The sequence below is a fragment of the Manis javanica genome, chromosome 3, assembly GCF_040802235.1.
Source record: "Manis javanica isolate MJ-LG chromosome 3, MJ_LKY, whole genome shotgun sequence".
Taxonomy (NCBI): Eukaryota; Metazoa; Chordata; class Mammalia; order Pholidota; family Manidae; genus Manis; species Manis javanica.
In genome coordinates, this window is record NC_133158.1 from 76,038,076 (window position 1) to 76,053,794 (window position 15,719).

Here is a 15,719-nt window from a genome sequence, read left to right on the forward strand (position 1 = left end):
GAATCTAAATAAAGTTAGGAAACAAATGAGCAACGCAAAGACAGTGTGCTTGCATTATTTAAGAGCTTTTTGTCTGCTGGGAGCTAGGCATTTTCCTCAAGTTTTAGAATTCATTTCAAGGAAAAGTCAGTAACTATTCTCATCCTGAATAAATTCAGTGAGAAACATAACAAATGGAAAAGAATTGAAGAACAGTAGGTAAGAGAGTATGGAAACTTTAAGGTAAATAACTTGGATACTGGCAGGTTGCAGCTCAGTGGTAGACCATCAGCAGAGAGGAGAGAGAGGGAAATGTCTTCATGGAAATACATGTAACACCAAACAATGAAATGTGTGAAGATTGAAATGTATAGACTGTAAGGAATGTGCTGTAAAGACAAAATGTATTTTTAAGAAATTGTAGCAAGAGCAATGGAGGCTTCTAAGAATTATTAAATATATTAAAAGCTTTTGAAACTATATTATACCATAAATATGCAAGACATGCTGATCACTTATCCTAGGATTTTAAAAGCTTAGATATTTCAAAATGCAGATCTAAACTTCTGCAATATCTGAACAGGCAATAGAAAAGTTATCATAGAAGATTTTCACTGGAAATGCTGAGTGATCTTGAATTTTAGATAAATAAGGAGAAGGCATGGGAATGGAAGTGGTGCAGTTCAGAGAAGGTATTGGTGTCAAAACCTATAGTCTTGCCACTATAATAGGAAAACTTAGGACAGGGAGACAGGGTCTAGAATCTGCAAACACTGCTTATATGTTGTTAAGCTGGGAGCCCACACAGAGTCAACATAGAGAATTATAGATTTAGAAGCTGTGTCTGCACAGGAGTCTTTTATGACTTTTTATAGGTTTTCTCCACCATGATCTGTGGATACACTGGTTAGTTAAAGTGCCAAGAACAAATGAAAATGGGGAATTAATGATTTCTTACTAACACCCTTGTGAGGAGAATACAATTTTTAAAGCTCACCTCATAATTAAATGTGCCAAAACTTTGTTGGAAAGTTTAACTTAACTGCTTAGTAAATCTGCCCTTAGGTTTATATGTAACATGATTAAGTTGTTTCCAAATTATTCCCCTTTGCTTGAATTTGTAAATAAAGAAAACAAATTAGGTAATATGTGAAGTAGAGATGCTCCATCCAGGCAACCACACAGCCATGTAACTACTAGTCTAGTGCCCAGAGAGGGCAGCTTCAAGTCAACCAAATTTATCTATATGCCAGTAAACAAAACTAAACGATTGTCAAAAGACAAAGATTCAACAACAAAATTTTATTTTATGACCTTCCTACAGTTGAATTGTACTATTCATATTCAAGTATCTTTCTTCTATTCCTTGTGATCCACTAGCTGAATATATTTAATAACAGAGATCTCAGTTCCAATATATCTTGGAAATGCTGATGAAACCTGTTTACTTAAAACCTGAGAGACTCCAGGAAATAACACAACTTCTTATGCTTAAATTTAACAACAATATAAACAGGATTTCTTGATGTTGACTTTGCATCATGTCCACTAACCTAATTTTTGTTTGTTTCATAGTTCATCATGTAATTTGAGGGGTGATATAAGCTCATTGAAACCTTTGTCTTTCTCCACATCTACTCACTCACTCAAAACTTCTTCAGTTCCTAATTCTCTGAAATAATGACTTGAGTGCAAAATTTCTTACCTTTCCAAAGTAAAATATCTCCAAATCTACCCATTACTAGCAGTGCAACTTAACTGTTTTCTTGACCACACTCCAATTCATTTTCTCAAGGGCTTTTTTATTTCTGTCTCCTCTATTATTAATAAATGTTTTCACTAGAGATTTTGTCTTTCTTCTAACAAACACTCTAAAGTTTCTCACAAGTTAAAGTTTTATTTTCCAATCTAATTATAGTGAGAGAATTCTCCATGGATCTCTCACATTTGTACATACCTTGCAAGCTGAGGCATTGATTGACTTTGTTCTAGCTATCTTTTCAAGGATGTTTGTATAGCAAATAGCTTTGGGAGAAAGAGATATTGTCTCTTTCTTGAGAAAAGAAAATCATTTCTTTATTATGCATTATAATGATGGTAATGTCTCCCTTCCTGACAAAGGTCAAGCAAGCTTATGGTCCATTACAAATGGATTTCCTAAGGTCTGGTTCTTTTTCTAAATTCACTCTACATGTAGGCACCACACCTAATTTTGAGAATTAGGGCTTTGGGAACTTGTGCAAAGGATGATACTCTACTGATACAGCTATTGCTATGAATAATAAAGATTTTTGTCTCTGACCCAGAAGTTTGTGCCTCCTGTCAACACAGGCTAACTTACTAGCTTGCAAACAGTAAATTTTCAGACCCTTTAGAGTTCTTGACACCAACATGCCTTCAAAGTCCCATCCCATATCACTGGTCTTTCCACCACCCCAATCACCAAATAGAAGCCTATGTGCACTGCTTTCATTTCCTCAGGAGCCACTGACTTGTTAGCACAAGGAAGTCTGACTTCTCCCCTACCATTACTGACATTTCTTTCTTCAATGACACAAAATTTTATTACTGAATCCAGAGTTCTCTGAAAAACTAATTTTCTTACATCTTGCTAAGGCATTTGTTATATTGATCACATTTTCCCCTTGAAACTCTTCAATCGTGATCCCTCGGCCTTCTATCAGTTCTTTCTCAATCACTATCAGTAACCTCTTTCACTGACCTCTCTGGGATGATCATACTTCACATGGTGTAGGACCAGAATAAAAAGCTCTGTTTTTGATCAGTGCATTTCCGATAATTCAGTAGTAGCTTAAACATCTTCAGCTAAAAACTAGGTTTCCCAGTTTACCTTTCTCAGAGCCTCACTTTTACATCTCTGCACCTGCTGATCACTTCTCCCTGACACATCTGCATCCAGCCTCTCAAACTCACCACATACAAAGTCAAACATCTATCAGTTTGAACCAAACATGGATCTCTGTAAAGGAAGTTGTTATTCTTGGTTTCCTAGCTTCCCTAATTTTAATATGGAGAAAGATCTATTATTCCTCTCCATATAAAACCAAACTGACTTGCCGATCCTTATTTTTTTTTATTGTTGGTTTGTTTTGTTTTTGTCAATGCTTTTTCCAGTTTTATTGAGAAGTAATAGAGACTCATTACTGGATAAGTTTAAAGGTGTACTGCCTGATAGTTTTATTTACACATACCACAATCGGTTCAGGTAATGTCCATTTTCTCAGATATAATAAAAAGGAAAGAAAGAAAGATAAAAAGAAAAAAAATATCCTTGTGAAGAGGACTCTTAGGATTTACACTCTTTAATAACTTTCCTGTGTATCATACAGCAGTGGCAGCTCTGGTTATCAGGTTGTATACCTATCCTTCATTATTAAATGTTCTTTATGTGCCTCCTTGTTTATATTCTTTATTTCATTTTTCTAATTCAGGACATATTAATCTCATTCTTGGTATATTACATCTATTTCCTAACTGGAAATCCATTCTCTTCTATTCAGTATTTTATTAAACCAGTGAAATTTATTTTTCCAAAATACAATTGCAATTTTTTCAAGTTCCACCTCAAAAACAATTATTGCCTTTAGATAATCACCATTGTAAGTTGAAGATCTCCACTATTATAGATCAAGTTCCTTCTCAGTTCTTCTCTTACCACTGTTCTACATATATATATATATATATATATATATATATATATATATATATATATATATTCATTCATTTACTCAGCAAAAACTAATTGCCATCTATGTGTCAGGCACATTACGAGAACTCAGAAAGCCAGGGTGAACATAACACATTGCCTGCACTTGAGCACTAAGGAAGAATAAATAATCAAGAGGAAATATTACAAGTGTTAAAAACCATAGTGACCAGTGATAAATACCATTTTCTGTACTCTTGCTCATGCTGTTTTTCTAGTGCTAACGCCATCTTTTTTTTTCCTCTCTGCACTTATAAATTTTAGTTTTTTTGTTTGTAAGTTTAATGCTTAACTCCAGTCTTATTTGTTTGAGTTTTACCTCCATGGCTAGAATTCTATTCATCTCTGTAACAATTAATACCAGTACTACTCAATTTAAACTCAGCATGAGCTATTTCATCTTTTGTTTTTCCCCTGTGGCTTTAGTGCTGATATGTTTATAAGATTATAGATATCTTTTGGCAAGTATACCAGTCAAGACTAGTATTCAGATCTGAATAACAAGGAGTTTATTTTTTCTTGTTAACAGGAAAACTAAGTAAGGATTTCCCTACAGTAAAGTAATCAGTTCAAGGATCTAAAGGCTGAGATTAATGTGATTTTCTCAGCCCATCAACTATGATCTCAACATAGCTGCTTCACTGTAGCAAAGATCTTTACCTTTTAGCTAACTAAAGGAAGAAACTGTATGGTAGAAGGGTGGTGACAAAATTAGGAAAAGAAAAAGGTACAGAGCAGAAGAGACCAGAAAATAATATATTTGAAAGTCCAGAGATATAGTAAATCACATAGGCCTAAAGTATATCAAGTAGCTAATCTTAGGTGCAAGGGATTCTAAAATATAAATTGTAACCTGTACATATTGCTACTTATTACAACACTGAAGTTCTGTTAACAAGGAAAAGAGGAAAATGGACATTTGATAAGTCACTGGTAGGATCTGCCACAGTAAAAAAGTATTTCTATCATAGCTGCTAATATTCATTCATTGGCATTCAGTATCAGTCACTAGAAGTGTGTCCTGGATTTTCTACCTTTGCTTATAGATCTGTTTCAATAGATAAGCCTATAGTTTGCAGAAATAGTGAATCTTCATGACAAATTAATGCTCAAAAATTAAGAGAAAAATAGAACTCTAGTTGTAAACATAACTACTGTTAAACTCTTATCTTCCTTTACAAAGAGATGAAGTGACATTATGTTCTCACAGACACTTACTAAAACACAGAAAGGTGACAATTTTGGCTTTAAAACTTCACCATAACTAAAGCATGCACAACATAATTTTTCATGTCTTAGAAAACATTCACTCTTGTTTGCAGCAATTCTGGAGGTGGACTGATCAGAGAGAAATTACTTCAGAGGTACACTGGCGATGTGCCTTCATCTGAGGCCCTTTTTCCATTCAAACAGACCTTTCTTCTCCTTTTTCTTATTCTCCAATTGATTTGAAAATGTTGAGCTCATAGTGAAAAGCAAACAGTATTCCCAAGAACATTGTATGTCTGAAGACATAAAACCCCTCAAGATAAATAAAGACACAATATTAAAAGACAATGACATGTAAACACATGAGAATTTCAATAAAGAAGTGGAAAATAAGACATTCCATATTTGAAGTGATATGATCAGAAATGAACAGTTTATTCAGTAGTTTAGCAAAAGACTGAACACAGCAGAAAAGATGAGTGAATTTGATACAAATCAATAGAAATTATCAAAGAGAATCAAAGAGAAGAAATAATTAAACATACAATATGAACAGAGGTTCTGAGACATGTGGCACAGTATGATGTTCCAACAAAAAGTATAGCTAAATTTCTAGAAAAAGAGGAAAGAATAGGGCAGAGGAAATGTACTGGTGGAAAATTTTCCAAAGTAAATGAAAGTTACCAACCCACAGATTGATGAAGTTTAGAAGCCTCCAGTTAAAATAAATGTAAAGAAAACAACACTGAGGGAAATTAAACTACATAAAATATAAAAAGTATAAATAAAAAAACTGCATAAAAATAAAGAAAAAAAAGGGGGCACTATATTTAGAAGAACAAAAATGATGATGGGTGATTGATCAAAACAAAGCAAAACAAAACAAAACAAAACAATAGAGAGGCCAGATGACAAAAATTACAATTTTTAAGTACTGAATTTTTTTAAATGTTACATTATCATTCAAAAATGAAAGCATAGTAAATTAAAAATATTTTCAGACAAAAGGTAAGAAAATTTGTCTCTGACAGACCAAAAGAAAATATTAAAGAAACTTCTTCAAAATACTATCTCTTTAAGGGATTAAAGCTAAAATGATAGTTATGTTGTCACAAATGGCAAGATTTCATTCTTTTTATGGCTAATAGTCCATTGTGTGTATATGCCACATCCTCTTTTTCCACTTGTCTGTTGATGGACACTTAAGTTGCTTCCATGTCTTGGCTATTGTAAATATCTGTGATAAACATAGGAGTGCATGTATCATTTTGAATTAGTATTTTTTTTCCCTTTGGATAAATACCAAGAACTAGAGTTACTGGATTGTATGATATTTCTATATTTAGTTTTCTGAGAAACTTACATACGGCCTTCCACAGTGGCTGCCCCATTTTGCATTCCCACCAACAGTGCATGAAGGTTCCCTTTCCTCCACATCCTCGCCTACACTTGATATTTCTTGTCTTTTTGGTATTAGCTATTCTGACTGGTGGGAGGTGATACATCATTGCGGTTTTGATTTGCACTTCTCTGATGATTCGTGATGTTGAGCATCTTTTCATGTGTATGTTACCATCTGTATGTCTTTTTTGGGAAAATACCTATTCAGTTCCTCTGCCCATTTTTTAATTGGATTATTTGGGGGTTTGAGGTATTGAGTTATGTTGAGTTCTTTATATATTTTGGATATATATATATTATATACTTATATAAAATATACCTGTATATATTTTGAGTTGTGTTAGTTCTCTATATATATATTTATATATTTGAATATACATAGAATATGGGATATATCATTTGCAAATATATTCTCACATTCACTAGGTTGCTTTTTCATTTTATTGATGGTTTCCTTTGATGTGCAGAAACTTTTTAGTTTGATTTGTCCCACTTCTTTATATTTGCTTTTGTTTCTCTTACCTGGGAAACTGTATTGTATATTGGATGGATGTAGAGGGTACTATACTAAGTGAAATAAGTCAGAGAAAAATAGCTGGGAAAAACATGGTGGTGTAAAGAAGACAAGGCAGAAACTGCCTCCCAAAATCACATAGAGCACAAAAATACAGCAGATACAAATAAACCTGAAAATGACCTGAAGACTGAAGAACTGACTACCTACATCTAGGGAAGAGGAGAAAACCTCACAGAAAAGGTTAAAGTGGCAAAGGCATAATCCAGCAGGACCTAAGCCCACCCATAACCCCAGCCTGCAAGTGGGAGGAAGAGGAATGGAGAAGTGAAGGAGAAGGAGCCCAGGACCCCTCAATACCTGGCCCTGGAGATTTGTGCCAGGAATAGGAACCCACATTACATGGTGCTCTCCTGATTAGTAGGACTGGACAACAAAGACAGGTGGAACACTAGGGGAGGCTGAGATTCCAGCCACTTGTGGAGAGCAGGCACACTCTATCAGTGCCCCCCCCCCAAGACAAAAGCAAAGCAGGCAGTTTGAAATACTTCCCAGCAACAAGAGGGACACCAGAGGGATATGTGTTACACAGGGCTCTTTGCTCAGGAGAAAGGGCAGTTGGACAATACCTCCCCAGCCCACCCTCAGCCCAACAGGATGGGAACTCTCACAAGCTTTAGCTCCATCCCCCTCACTGGTAATGCAGCCCTGAGGCTCCTCCCTGTACCATACAGCCTGCTGGCTGACAGTGAAACCAGACCCTGTTCCTGGGTAGGCAGAGGGAGACTCTCAGCTTTCTAGACCCTGTTTGCTGGCGTACTGTCTGCAGGAGCCAGCCCCAAGAGCTCCTTCCATCCAGCAGGCACTGCACGCCCCCGCCATCACCGTAGGCCAGACAGAACATGGCTCTTCCCACAGCAGCTCCAATAGCCCAGAACCAAGGCTCCTTGATGTGCATGGTCCACTTGGCCCAGTAGTGGAGGCAGGTGTCGCAGCCAGGAAGGCAGAGGGAGACCCACCCATATTTCCTGACCCTATTTCAGCCCAGCCAGGGAAGTACTACAGGAGCCAGCCCTGAGAGCCCTTCCTCCTGGCAGGCATGGGCCTGCTGGCCTGTGGCTCCCACCATTGCTGCAGGCTGGTGGGAGGATGGCTCCACCCACAGCAACTCCAATGGAGTAGCCCTGAGTATTCTTCCTGCTCATACAATCAGTCAATGGCCCTTGCAGCCCACCTGAAATCAGAAAGGTGCCCTGCCCACAGCATGCCAATAGCTGAGGCTCCTGCACAGGAAATTGACCTTCTAAGCACTAGACGGCACCTCTGACACAAAGCTATTATTCCATAAGAAACACTAAAAAAAAATGAAGAGGCAGAGAAATTTGGTCCAAACAATTCTACAAGACAAAACTCCAGAAAGAGGGCTTAGTGAAACTGAAATCACCAATCTTTAAAGACTTCAAAGTAAAAGTCATAAACATGCTCACAGATCTGCAGAAAAATATTCAAGATCTCAGGTAGGACCCCAATAAAAAGAGAGAGGACCTCCAAAATCACACACACAGCTGAAGGATACAGTATCTGAAATGAAAAATACAGTGCAAGGAATTAATTGCAGGCTTTCACAGGTTGAAGAAGTTGTAAATGAACTGGAAATTGAGATGTAGAGAAAACAATGAAGTCAAAAAACAGAGAAAAAAGGATCTCTAGGAATGAAAGAATAATAAGAGAGTTGTGTGACCAATCCAAACAGAAAAATATTTGCATCTTAGGAGCACAAGATGAAGAAGAGAGAGACAAAGGAACAGGAAGTCTTTTTGAGGAAACAATTGTTGAAAACTTCTCAAATCTGGGGAAGGAAATAGACACTTAGGTTATGAAGACACAGAGATCTCCTATCAAAAGGAAGCCTAGGAAAACAACACCAAGACATAACAATAATTAAAATGGCAAAGATCAAGGACAAGGAGTGAGTATTGAAAGCAGCCAGAAAGAGGAAAAACATTACTTATAAAGTGTTAAGGTTGGAGGCACCGGAGGGAAGGGTGAGCACGTTGGACACCGATGATGTGCCGAAGTCCCTGGCTGCTGCCCCCTCCCAACCTGAAAAATGCGCCTTAGGCTAGCCAATCCTCACGCCGCTGTAAATCTCTTCTCTGCCTCCCCCTACCTCCTTTAAAAACTCCCTGCCTGTCTAGTTGCGCGTGACTTCTCCAGCCTGTCTCGGTGCAGACTGGTGAACCTCACCCAGGATTGTGCTCAAATAAACTGCCTGGCCCTTTGTTGCCTCTCATTGCCTGCTTATTTTGGTTGGAATTTATCTTACATAAAGGAAACCCCATAGGCTATCAGCAGACTTCTCAGCAGAAACATTACAGGTCCGAAGGGAGTGGCATGATATATTTAATGTAATGAAACAGGAGGACCTCCAAACAAGAATGCTCTATCTGGCAGGATTATTATTTTAATTTGAAGCAGGTGTTAAACAATTTTCAGATAAACAAAAGTTGAAGGCATTCACACCACTAAGCCAGCCCTTCAGGATATGTTAAAGTGACTACTCTAGATGGAAACACTCCTAAGGCTAAATAGCTGTCACTAGAGAAAATAAGCCACAGTAAAGTTAGTAGAACAATTAATTACCAAGCAAAAACAAAATTAAAGCAACTACTCACAGAATCAGTCAAGGGATACACAAGAAGTGAGAATATAACACTTAATATATAAGGTGTGGAGGATGAAGAAGAAGGGAGGGGAGAAGTAGCTTTAGACTGCATTTGCAATAGAGTAATCAGCAATTTAAGATAGACTCTTAAATTGTAATGAAGCTATCCTTAAGCCTTTGGTAACCACAAATCTAAGGCCTACAATGGCAATAAGTACATATCTATCATGAATGCACCATGTGGCAGAATGGATAAAAAACAAGACTCATCTATATGCTGCTTCATTTCAGACCAAAGACATACATAGACTAAAATTGAAGGGATGAAAAAAGATACTTAATGTGAATAATAGGGAGAAAAAAAGCACGAGTAGCAGTAGTTATATCAGACAAAATAGATTTCAAAACAAAGTAACATAAACAAAAAGACCATTACATAATGCTAAAGGGATTGGTCCAACCACAGGGTGCAATCATTATAAATATCTATGCACCCAATATATGAGCACCTAAATATGCAAAACAAATACAAACAGAATTAAAATGGGAAATAGCAACACATTCATTTTAGGAGACTGGCACACTACTCACACCAGTAGATGAACCAGACAGAAAATAAGGAAACGGAGGCACTGAGCAATACATTAGAACAGATTGACCTAACAGATATCTATGGAACAGAACAAAGAACCCAGATATATACCCACACATATATGGCCAATTAATATACAATAAAGGAGCCAACTGATGTTGAGAAAACTGAACAACTACATGTAAGAGAATAAAACTGGATTATTGTCAAACTCTATATGCAAAAGTAAACTCAAAATGGATCAAAGATCTGAATGTAAGTCATGAAACCATAAAACTCTTACAAGAAAACTATAGGCAAAAATCTCTTGAATATAAACATGAGCAACTTTTTCCTGAACACATCTCCTCAGGCAAAGGAAAAAAACGAAAAATGAACAAGTGGGACTACATCAAACTAAAAAGCTTCTGTACAGCAAAGGACACCATCAACAGAAAAGGCATTCTACAGTATGGGAGAATATATTTGTAAATGACATACCCAATAAGGGGTTAACATCCGAAACATATAAAGAACTCATGTGCCTCAACACCAAAAAACAAACAACCCAATTAAAAAATGGGTGGAGGACCTGTATTACTCCAAAATAGAAATACAGATGGTGAACAGGCACATGAAAAGATGCTCCACATCACTAATTATCAGGGAAATGCAAGTTAAAACCACAATGAGCTATCACCTCTCACCAGTTAGGATGGCCAACATCCAAAAGACTAGGGACAACAAATGCTGGGGATGATATGGAGAAAGGGGAACCCTCCTACACTGTTCATGGGAAGTAAATTGATTCAACCTCTGTGGAAAGCAATATTGAGGTTCTCAAAAAACTAAAAATAGAAGTATCATTTGACATTGTAATTCTGCTCCTAGGAATTTACACAAAGAAAACAAGATCCCTTATTCAAAAAGGCATATGCACCCCTATGTTTATTGTAGCACTATTTACAATAGCCAAGATACGGAAGCAAGCTAAGTGTTCATGGATAGATGAATAGATAAAGAAGAGGTGTTATGTATATACAATGGAATATTATTCACCTATAAAGCAAAAAGAAATCCTGCCATTTTCAACAACATAGATGGAACCAGAGGTTATTATGCTTAGTGAAATAAGCTAGGTAGAGAAAGACAAATACCAAATGATTTCACTCATTTGTGGAGTATAAAAAAAAAAACAAAGAACAAATGCCATATGATTTCATTTCTATGTTATATCTGGAAAAAAGAAATACAGAGAAGAGCAAATGCCATATTATTTGACTTCTGTGTTATATCTAGAAAACAAAATAAGTTAACAAATAAACAATTCAGTAACAGACTCATAAAAACAGAGAACAAACTGGTGACTTCCAGAGGGGAGGGGATCAAGATGCACAAATTTCCAGTTATAAAATGCAGAAGTCACAGGGATGAAGTTACAGCATGGGGAATATAGTCTATAATATTGCAATAATTTTGTGTGGTGGCACTAACTATAGTTATCATAGTATTTTGTAATGTATGTAAATGTTGAATCACTATAATGTACACCTGAAACTAATATAGTGTGTAAACTATACTTCAATGAAAAAGAATAAATGAAAAAAATACTAGTTAGGTATTTATTGTAAGGTTTATCACTAATAGATGTAAACTGTATGACAATACAAAATTTAAGGATCATAAGTGAAATTACTCTGTTTTAAATATCTTACATTATTGATGAAGTGCTATAACAATTATTTAAAAATAGACTGATAAGTGAAAGGTACATATTTCAATCTCTAGAGAAATCACTAAAAGAACTGCTGAGGTATAGCTAAAGAAGTCAATCCAGAGGAGAAAAATGGAATACTAAGAAATATTCAATCCAAAATGGTGCAAGAATCTGAAAGCATTAGGTTGAATGAAAAATTAGATGTAAGTGAGTATACCCAGTAGGTTTCCAAATATGTGAAGTTCCAGAGCAGTCATATTAAATCTAAGCTGGGAGGTATCAGACAGTACAGACAGTGGGGCCAGGGGCACGGGGAGCACCCAGATTTGTTATCAGAAAGGATAAGATACAACCTTCTAGGAGAAAAAAATAATCTATATTTTGGGTTGCATGAAGATTATATGTATATAAAATTGTCAAAACTGATCAAATGATACACTCAATATCTGTGATACATTATACATAAATTTTATCACAAAAAATTAAATACAAAGCAATGAAATTCTGTCATCTGCCATTAGTGACTATTAGTTTCCTATTGCTGTTTTAACAAATGAACACAAATTTAGTGCCTTAAATTTATTCTCTTACTTTTCTGAAGGTCAGAAGTCTTAAATGGGTCCACAGGGTTATGTTCCTTCTGGAAGCTCTAGGGAAGGGCCCATTTCTTTGTCCTCCCCAGCTTCTAGACTCTCTGCATTTTTATCTTATGGTCCCTCTTCCTTCAACTTCAAAGCCATTCTTAAATCTCTAGTTTCATCTTCCCATCTCCTTTTATGACTATGATCCTCTTGTCACCCTCTTATAAGGACTGTGTGAGTTAATACATTGAGCACACACACACACACACACACACACACAATGATGCAGGGTAATCTCCTAAATCAAACATCAGACTCTTTAATTTAATCAAACCTGCAAAGCCCCTCTTTTCATGTAAGCTAATATCTTTACAGATTCCCCTGATTGAAATGTGGACATCTTTGAGGTGAGGGTGGAATTGGGGAGGAGCGGGTGATATGTGGTTTCATTCTGTTTGCCAGAGGCCAAATAATTAGTCGAATTAACAGATTCCCAGAATTGCTGACATTAACTGGGAAATGAAAACAGCTGTGCATAAATCTGAACCATAAACAGACTGGTCCAAATATTAGAAAGAGGAGCTATCAGCAAAAGTAAAATCTCAGTCTTTGTATGAGATTCTTCCCCAGGGGCTGAGAAATGTATGTCCAGGTGCAAGTCCCATGACATGCAATTCATGCAAAACAGCATCATAACCCATAGAGCTATACTATAGGATAATCACTATAATGTGAAAAGCAGTATGGCCACATTTGGATGTGATCCCTCCTGTGCATCTCAGTGAAATTAAGCTGTGTGACTTCCTGGTAGCATATCTTGAATCTAATTTGTGCTCAATATATATTTGATCTCAACAAGGAGAATGACTGTGTTACTTTTGATGCCAGTGGAATGAATTCATAGTGATAAGCAGAAGACATGATGCTTTCCTGAGCACCTGCTTCACTCCTCAGGGCCAGCTGGGTGGGAGAATGTGGAAAATTAGTAATGTCTAGTCAAACACCCAGGCATTTTAAGAAGACCAATGTTAAGTCATTGCATGCCTAAATTTAATTCATTATTTTAAAAGTACTTTGTTGTTTAATAAAAACGAACCTTTCTTCCTACTCTTCTTGCCACCAAATCCATTTTGACTGGATACTGATTCCAGAGAGGGTAAAGCCCAAACAATTATTAAGTTCCCATGAATTTACAAGCCACCTCTTAAAGTTTATACTAAGCAAGTCCTGTTCTATTAACACTTGAAGTCTGTTAAACAGGAAGCTTCCACAGTCACCATTTCAATTAGGCTACCTGACCAATTTAGGACTAACACATTACCTCCACAAATTAAGCTTTCTATTCCTATGGGTATTTTACTAAGCTTATGTATTCAGCTGAGGTTTGTGGGAAGAGTTGTCTGTCAGCTAGCTCTTCTTTCAATCCATTTGTCTCTTGGGGAATTTTATCTCAGAAGTCTTCATATATATAGTTACTTATTTTTTTTTCAGAAACACAAAACACCTTATCAGTATTTACTTTCAATACAATATATTGTTACCCTAGTTTTTGCAGGAACAGATCTTTAAATCAAACTATTAACTATTTACGCCTCTGTACTTTCTAGCATTAGTGATTTAAACATTCCCAAATTACTAGAGAACAGCTGTTTTAAGTAATAATTTTTTTCTTCTCTGTTTCTCTGTTCTTGATTAATCAAGGATAATGACTAAATAACTACATCATAAGCAATTAAACAAGTCACTGGTGAATTTAAATTGAGGACCATATTGGACTTAAAGGTCCACTTCTCTGTCAGTGAAAGAATAGTTTATTTTGTTATAGTTTCAAGCTCATTGTGATAAACCAATTATGTTTGCCAGGAATTACATGTAAAACAATAGGAAGCTTAGATTTTTTCTTACTCTTAGAATATTAATACTTAGATCATTTTTTACTAAAATGTAGTCTGAAGTAGAAATAGAATTTTCCGAACAATCATGAGAACTTCTGATGCCTAAGGAAGGAAATAGCTTTCTTAATCAATACCTGCAATTTTACTTCTCCCATAATTATACCATACTTTTTATTTCATTTCATATTTTATCCTTACTTGTATGAATTATCTGCCTTTCACTTGTGGTTCATTTAGATATGAAATATACTTAAGCTCAATTTCCTTATATTTATAAGGTACCCCCAAGCACTTTGGAACTCATTAGTGTCCCTTTTCCAAATTTCTATAGCACTTAAGTCACAAAAAATAAAAAATTATCTTACTATTATGTATAAATACTATGTACAGGACATTCTGTTAGTACTAAGAGATAAATATATAACCATAAGCAATATTATGTAGATAGAAAATCATATGAGTATTTAATAAGTGGTACTACATTAGTTACTTTTGAAAGTGAGAAAATAAACCCAGAACAGTAACTTAGCTATGTTAGATTATATTATAAAAATCTGAGAAAAGAATGCTTTAATGATTTTGTGTGTATGGTGGGGGCAGGGAGTATCAAAATTTCTCTCCCAAATTCTAAGTTCATATCAAAATGGACACAGAGTCAGACATAATCTCAAATTATTAATTTTATTAGTTGTAAATCCAATACTAGAAGGAGACTAGATCTGCTGGCATAAGCAGGCTATCTGACACCCCCTACCCTCTGTATTAAACATGCTTGCTCAGAAACACACAGAACTGAGCAAATACAGATCTTTCTGTCATCCAGGGACAGTCTGGTTATTTTACAGGAAAGGAGGAAGAGTATAACTCGAAAGCAGGCTGCTCTGAGACAGAGAAAGTATAAAGAGGTTGAACCACCAGCTTTATTTTCTCTCCATAGGCCAGTCCATCAGGTAAGTCACTTTGCCCTTCATGGAGAGGATTCAGTACAGGGCTCTGAAAATACAACAGGAACCTCCAAAACCTTTAACTCCAGGGGAGAATTTTCCTCCTCTCAAGAGAAACGTAAGGGTGGAAGATGAACATTTCCTCTTTCATTAGAAGGTATTCTGAACAGATGGGACTGGAGTTGCTCTGTGAAGGAAATTTGAAGGGGTGTACATTGCCTGGTTATTGTTTTAGAGGCAAGGACATGAAGTCTGTACTTGAGCAGCAAGATTTTTGCTGTATTTTCTCCAGAAGGGTAGGTTTTTTGTCTTGTTTCTTCTGTATATATCTCTAGCACCAAGATTTGTAAGTTACATGTACTAGGCATTCAGTAAAGAGTTTTTGAATGAAGGAGGTGGTAGCCAACTTGTGAGGGTATTAAATTTAGGACATAAGAATTAGAGTTTTGTAGAGATGTGTGAAAATTTTCAAGCAGGGCCTGACATGAACAAAATATCATTTTAGCAAGATTAATC